Source organism: Phoenix dactylifera, unplaced genomic scaffold, assembly GCF_009389715.1.
Source record: "Phoenix dactylifera cultivar Barhee BC4 unplaced genomic scaffold, palm_55x_up_171113_PBpolish2nd_filt_p 002678F, whole genome shotgun sequence".
NCBI lineage: Eukaryota > Viridiplantae > Streptophyta > Magnoliopsida > Arecales > Arecaceae > Phoenix > Phoenix dactylifera.
The window spans coordinates 7,281-13,944 of NW_024069824.1; the positions used below are offsets into that span (position 1 = coordinate 7,281).

Here is a 6,664-nt window from a genome sequence, read left to right on the forward strand (position 1 = left end):
GTATGTACTCGAGAATGATATCCCCAGGTTACCAGCACGTCCTACTGATGATCAGCGTGAGATGCTTCAAAAGTGGACAGATGATGATATTAGGGTCAAGTGCTACATTATGGCATCCATGACTAATGAACTTCAATGCCAGCATGAGAACATGAAGACTGCTAGGAAATACTGGCACACCTGCAAGAGTTGTATGGTGAGCAGAGTCGCAGCTCGCTTTGAAGTGTCCAAGAGGCTTTTAAGGCAAAGATGTGCGAGGGGCAGTCTGTCCATGATCACTGTTTGACTATGATCAAGGACCTAGAGGAGCTTGAGAAGCTCGGTATGACCATGCATAAGGAACTGCAGATAGATCTGATCCTGCATGCCTTCCTGATTTATTGGGCAGTTTATAGTAAACTACCATATGAATAAAATTGAACGCACTAAGACCGAACTGCTAATATGTTGGTAACTGCTGAAGGGCCTTGAAAACTCTGTTCTGACTTCTGGTTCAAAGAGAAAGTCTACTTGAAAGAAAAAGAAGCCTGCAAAGAAGCAGAGAAAGACAAGAAGCCTAAGAAGAAAGTTCACAAGAAAAAGGCTAATGACAAAGGAAAATGTTTCCACTGCAACGTCAATGGCCACTGAAAAAGGAACTGCCCTTCATACCTCGAGAGCCTGAAGAACAAAAGGGCAGACACACCTTCAAAAGGTATGTTAGACTTGCTCGTAATTGAAACTAACCTTATGGTTCTTCTACTTCTAGTTGGATTATAGATTCTGGTTCTAGTGCTCATTTGTGCACTACTATGCAGGGTCTAAAGGAAAGTAGGAAGCTGGCGGAAGGTGCAGTAACCCTTCGGGTTGGCAACGAGGTAAGAGTTGCTGCTGTAGCTGTGGGCACCTATCCTCTGCGACTACCGTCTGATTTTAGTTTGTTGCTTAGAGACTGTTATTATATCCCTGCTGCTAGCAGGAATTGATTTCTGTTTCGCGTTTAGCACAGGATGGTTATGTTTTAACATTCGACAAAGACTGCTGTTCTATTTATTTCAGAAATAAATTAGTTTCACGTAGTTTTATGATTGACAGTCTCTATCACTTACATGTCGATGTGTCTGTGAATGTGTCTGAGCAAGTAGTGAGTGCCATAGGATCCAAAAGATCCCGAGAAGAGATAAATCAGAAGTATTTGACCTCAGACTTGACCATATTGGAGAGGACAGAATGAACAAAATGGAGAAAGATGGGCTTCTCGGCTCATTGACTTCCGAGTCATATCCAGTTTGTGAGTCCTGTCTTTAAGGAAAAATGGCTAGACTACCCCTTGTAGGACATGGGGAGAGGACCACTGAAATACTTACCCTAGTTCACACTGATGTATGTGGCCCATTTGATGTGCTAACTAGGGGTCGTTATTCGTACTTCATTACTTTTATCGATGTTTTTACGATATGGGTATGTGTATCTTATGAGACACAAATCTGAATCTTTTGAAAAGTTCAAAGAGTTCAAAAATGAAGTAGAAAAATAAACTGAAAAAACCCTTAAGGCTCTTCGATCAGATCGAGGAGGAGAATACCTTAGTGGAGAATTCCGGGACTATCTCAAAGAAAATGGCATAGTTTCACAATGGACGCCTCCAGGTACACCTCAACTCAACGGGGTATCAGAGAGGAGGAATCGGACTCTATTGGATATGGTCCGATCCATGATGAGCTTTACTGATTTACCTATGTTTCTTTGGGGAGATGCCTTATTATCCGCGATTTATTTATTGAATAGAGTTTTCTCTAAATCTGTTCCTACCACATCGTATGAGATATGTCATGGTAAGAAGCTGAGTCTTGGTCATCTCAAGATTTGGAGATGTCCAACCCACATCAAGCGACTACAGGCGGACAAGTTAGAGGCTAGGACCATAAGTGCTCGTTTTATAGGATATCCTAAAGAGTCATTAGGATACAATTTTTACGTCTCAGAGGATCACAATGTATTTGTGAGCCGACATGCATCTTTTGGAAAAACAGTTTATCCTTGATAGAGGCAGTGGGAGGAAAATTGAGCTTGAAGAGAAAGTCTCTGAAAAGCAACAAGTTATGGATCCTATAAAACCTATTGACATAGAGCTAGTACACATAGTACTCTCCTACCTCGTAGATCTAGTAGGGTCTCCCATCCTCCTGATAGATACTTAGGTATGCTTATAGAGGATACCGAGAAAATGTTTCTCATGGGAGATAGGGAACATGTACAGGATCCCAATACCTACAACGAGGCGATATCAGATATCGATTTCGAAAAATAGCTGGAAGCCATGAGTCAGAGATAGACTCCATGTATTCCAACCAAGTCTGGACCTTAGTAGATCCACCAAAAGGTATAGTACCTATTGGATGTAAATGGATCTACAAGAGGAAGATAGGTTTTCGGATGGAAAGGTAGAGACCTATAAGGCAAGGCTAGTGGTGAAAGGGCAGAGTCAGCGCGAAGGCATTGACTATCAGGAGACCTTTTCACCTGTAGCCATGCTGAAATCCATTCGAACATTGCTTGCCATTGCAACATTTCATGATTATGAAATATGGCAGATTGATGTGAAAACTGCTTTTCTGAATGGATATCTTGATGAAGATAATATGGAGCAACCTTTGGGTTTCACAAGGTCTGCAAGCTACAAAGGTCCATCTATGGACTAAAGCAAGCATCTTCGAGTTAGAACACTCGTTTCAATGATACGATTAAATCGTTTGATTTCATCAAGAATGAAGAGAAACCATGTGTTTACAAGAAAGTTAGTGGAAGGGCTGTCGTGTTCCTCATATTGTACGTAGACGACATCCTCCTGATAGGAAAATCCTATGCTAACCTTGGTCAAGGTCTGGTTGTCAAAAGAGTTCTCCATGAAAGACCTTGGGGAAGCATCCTACATTTTGGGGATTAAGGTCTATAGAGATAGATATAAGAGGATGCTTGGCCTATCATAAAAGATATACTAGAGGAGGTGATGAGAGCACAAAAGTGCGATCTACACATCACTCAAATTAGTATATTGCTAACAAATGATGATAGAAGTGCTGTATTAATATTATATTTTGTGGGGTGCAGGTGATCGTAAATTAAAGTTAAAATACGTATTGGGACCCAAAAGATGCATCACCATATGCGACCAGCCAACCATATGGGTCAACCCCAGTTGCATACTAGAAGGAGTTAAGTTCAGCCTTTCAGGTTCACTGCAGCCAATTCAAAGCAACCTGTGCACCCGTTTATGATTCTCCCACTTCATCTCATGCGTGCAACCCAGCTTCTCCCTGAGTGATCCTCCACGTGCTCATCCAGCATCGTGCGATCCAGCCTTCTCCGCATCCCTTCGCGTTGCAACCCCACGTCTCCTTCCGTTCACGAGCATCGCCAGAATCAGCCGTCCACCTCTTTCGCATCATCCGCAGGCCAGCATCCACTCCCATCTCAAGCTCCAAACCTCCTTCCGTTCGCGATCAGATCTTGCCAGCGTCCGCGTGCAAGGCCCAACCATCCCGAGATTCCAGCTCTCAGCGTTGGATCCTCCCAGCGTTCCGTTTCAGGCCACGTCCGTGAACCAGCTCCCCCGAGTTCCCAGCATCCCGTATCTCAGCGTCTCCTCACGTCCGCGGCTTCCGTCTTCCTCGCAGTCCACGCGTCCCAGTTCCAACGATCAAGCCAGCCGTTCAGCATCCCATGAAGCATCTCATCCGCATCCGTCCGCGTTCAAGCTTCCGCGCCTGCATCCTAGAGCTTCCCAGCCATCCACGGTTCAGCTTCCACGCATCCAAACCGATCCCTAGCATCTACGATCACAGCACATCCCAGCAGCCTCCCGGATTCGCAATCATCCGAGTCCCAGTCAGGCTTCCGCGTCCGATTCTCCCGCATCCACAGCTGACGTGTCTCCACCGCGTGCGAATCTCTCGCATCCCCTTCCAAATCCCAGCCGTCCGCACCTATTCCCGTGCAAGCTGGAGGGTTCTCACGAGCTATATGAGGCTCTCTCAGCTGGGGAAGAAGGGGGATTTCATGGGGTGAAAACAGAGGAGGCCCTCTGTCAAAAGAAAAAAAAAAGAAAGGGAAACAGGGCCTCCCTGTTTCCGAAAAGAAAAGAAAGAAAGAAAAGGGGAGAATGAAAGGGGGATCATTTTAAATGAGTGGCTAAAGTCCTAGGGAGGGTGATGGAGGAACCTTTGATGTATTGCTCTTTGAAGTAAACTTCTAAACTTTGCTCTTAATGATTTATATTTTGATATGTTTATCCATGCATAGTTATTTCGTAGATAGATCTTTAATGGATTATGATTATTGATATATGGATTGCTTTAGTATTTGATTCGTCGTAGACGTAGAAAGCACGATGAATGCTTAGAAATTGAGTTCATATGTTCATGAAAATATACCATGATTAGATCTATCCTACTTTAATCTTTAATCAAGAACCATAGAGTTTATTCTTGGATGCAATATCATCAAGGGGGATTCCAGATCCCTACCACTTTTTATTTGATTGAACTTTGTTTATTGATTATCTCTTTTTTTAATTTCTGAAAATCAAAACATCATTTAATCCACAAATTTATTGAATTAATTAATCTAAAATTACGCTAATAATCTATATCGTTCCCTGAGGATTCGACCTCGGACTCCCGAGATTTACTACTTGTGCGATTCTCCTGCACTTGGGAGAACAATTTTATTTTTGCATCAAGTTTTTGGCGCCGTTGCCGGGGAACGGCTGATTTATTAGTATAATTTTAGATTAATTAGTATTAATCAGTTTATTATTTAGTCTTTTTCTTTCAAAAAAAAAAATTCTGCTGTTTTTATTCCTGCACAGTCTGCATCAAACTCTGATATCTGAGTAATCCACCGTCTGATTGCACTCAAATTTCGTCGGCTGCTGTAGGACACATGTTTCTTTCATCTGAACGGTCTGATTGATATTCTGATACTTTTACGACCATTAAATTAATATAAACTTTGCTGCTGTCTGCTTTGAATTTTCTGTGTTTAATTTTTTTGTTTAGAATCAGAATTTTATTATCATCATATCTCATTAACCCTTGTTGCTACTTGAAAATTGATAAGAACTTTAAGAAAAGATCAAGGGTAATCATTAAAAAAAAAAAAAAAAAAAACAAAAAAAACAAACAAATAAATAAACTCTGAAATTTTGTATGCTAGGTTGGAATAGGGACAACACTGGACGTCTGAGTCGACAACCTTTTGACAATTCCTTAGATCACATTTGAAATTTTCGCAAAATCTCAGATCTGGTGAGATGGCATGATGATGTAGGAAGTCACCATGGTGATGAAGGTAGACCCCCAGTTATGACACTTCGACAATACTTACATCCCACTAGGACTAGTCAACCTTCATGCATGATTATTCCTGAAAATGTAGGACACTTTGAAATCAAACCAGGAGTAATTCAATTGCTGCCAAGTATCATGGAATGGAATCCGAGAACCCTTATCTTCACCTTAAGGATTTTGAGGAAATTAGCATCACATTTAGAGTGCCAAATGTATCGGAAGATGTCCTTAAATTGACCTTGTTTCCTTTTTCCTTAAAGGATAAAGCCAAAACATGGCTGAACTCCTTGAGACCTAGATCGCTAGGAACATGGCATGATATGCAAAGAGAATTCTTGAAAAAATTCTTTCCCGCACAAAGGACTAACTTTTTGAAAAGGCACATTAGTAATTTCCAACAAAAAGACCATGAAACATTTTATGAATGCTGGGAGAGATTTAAAGATTTGCTTCTCTCTTGTCCTCATCATGGGTTTGAAACATGGAGAACCATTAGTTTCTTTTACGAAGGGTTGTCTCCACAGTTGAAACAATTTATAGAGACTATGTGCAATGGTCTATTTCTGGAAAAGCAACCCGATGAGGCATGGGACTATTTAGACTCTCTCGCAGAGACTGCACAATTATGGGATACAGGGGATAGAGTGAATAAACCTTTGCCTAAGCCTACTAGCATTCCACACGGGGGCCTTTACAACCTTAATACTCAGGATGATATTCAAGCTAAAATGGCAGCCCTTACTAGGAAGGTAGAGGAAATTGAACTTAGAAGGATTGAACCCGTCAAGACCGTAGAACATAACAGCGAGTGTTGTAGGATTTGCGAGATGCCTGGCCATCTCATCACTGATTGCCCCACAATACCCGCATTCAAGGAAGTCTTGCACGATCAGGCCAATGTTATGAATACCTATCAAAAATCTTTCAATAATCCTTTTTCGGGTACTTACAACCCTGGATGGAAGAACCATCCAAATTTCAGGTGGAGGAATGACCAACCTCAACAAGTATATAACCCAACTCCTCCACCTCCGCACCTCATTATGCACACGCACCCCCTCAAAAACCAGTCTCGAAGAAACTTTGCAATCTTTCATGCAAGGTCAAGCTAAAATCAATGATGAATTAAGAAATCAACTGACAACGCTGACCACTGCTTTAAGTGCTCAAGAGAAAGGTAAGCTACCAGCTCAACCACAACCTAATCCTCAAGTCTATGGCGGTAGCAATGCATCATCTTCAACTTCGCATAAAGAACAAGCAAAGAGTATAATAACTTTGCGAAGTGGAAAGATTATTGACCGACCAGTCCCAGAACAAACTCAAGTCATACC

The 6,664-nt window shown here is 41.8% G+C and overlaps 1 pseudogene; it reads right to left on the bottom strand.

Annotated features, from left to right (window-relative positions):
- Positions 1 to 5,707: 5,707 nt before the first annotated feature.
- LOC120109755 lies at positions 5,708 to 5,805 on the bottom strand (annotated as a pseudogene).
- Positions 5,806 to 6,664: the final 859 nt, after the last annotated feature.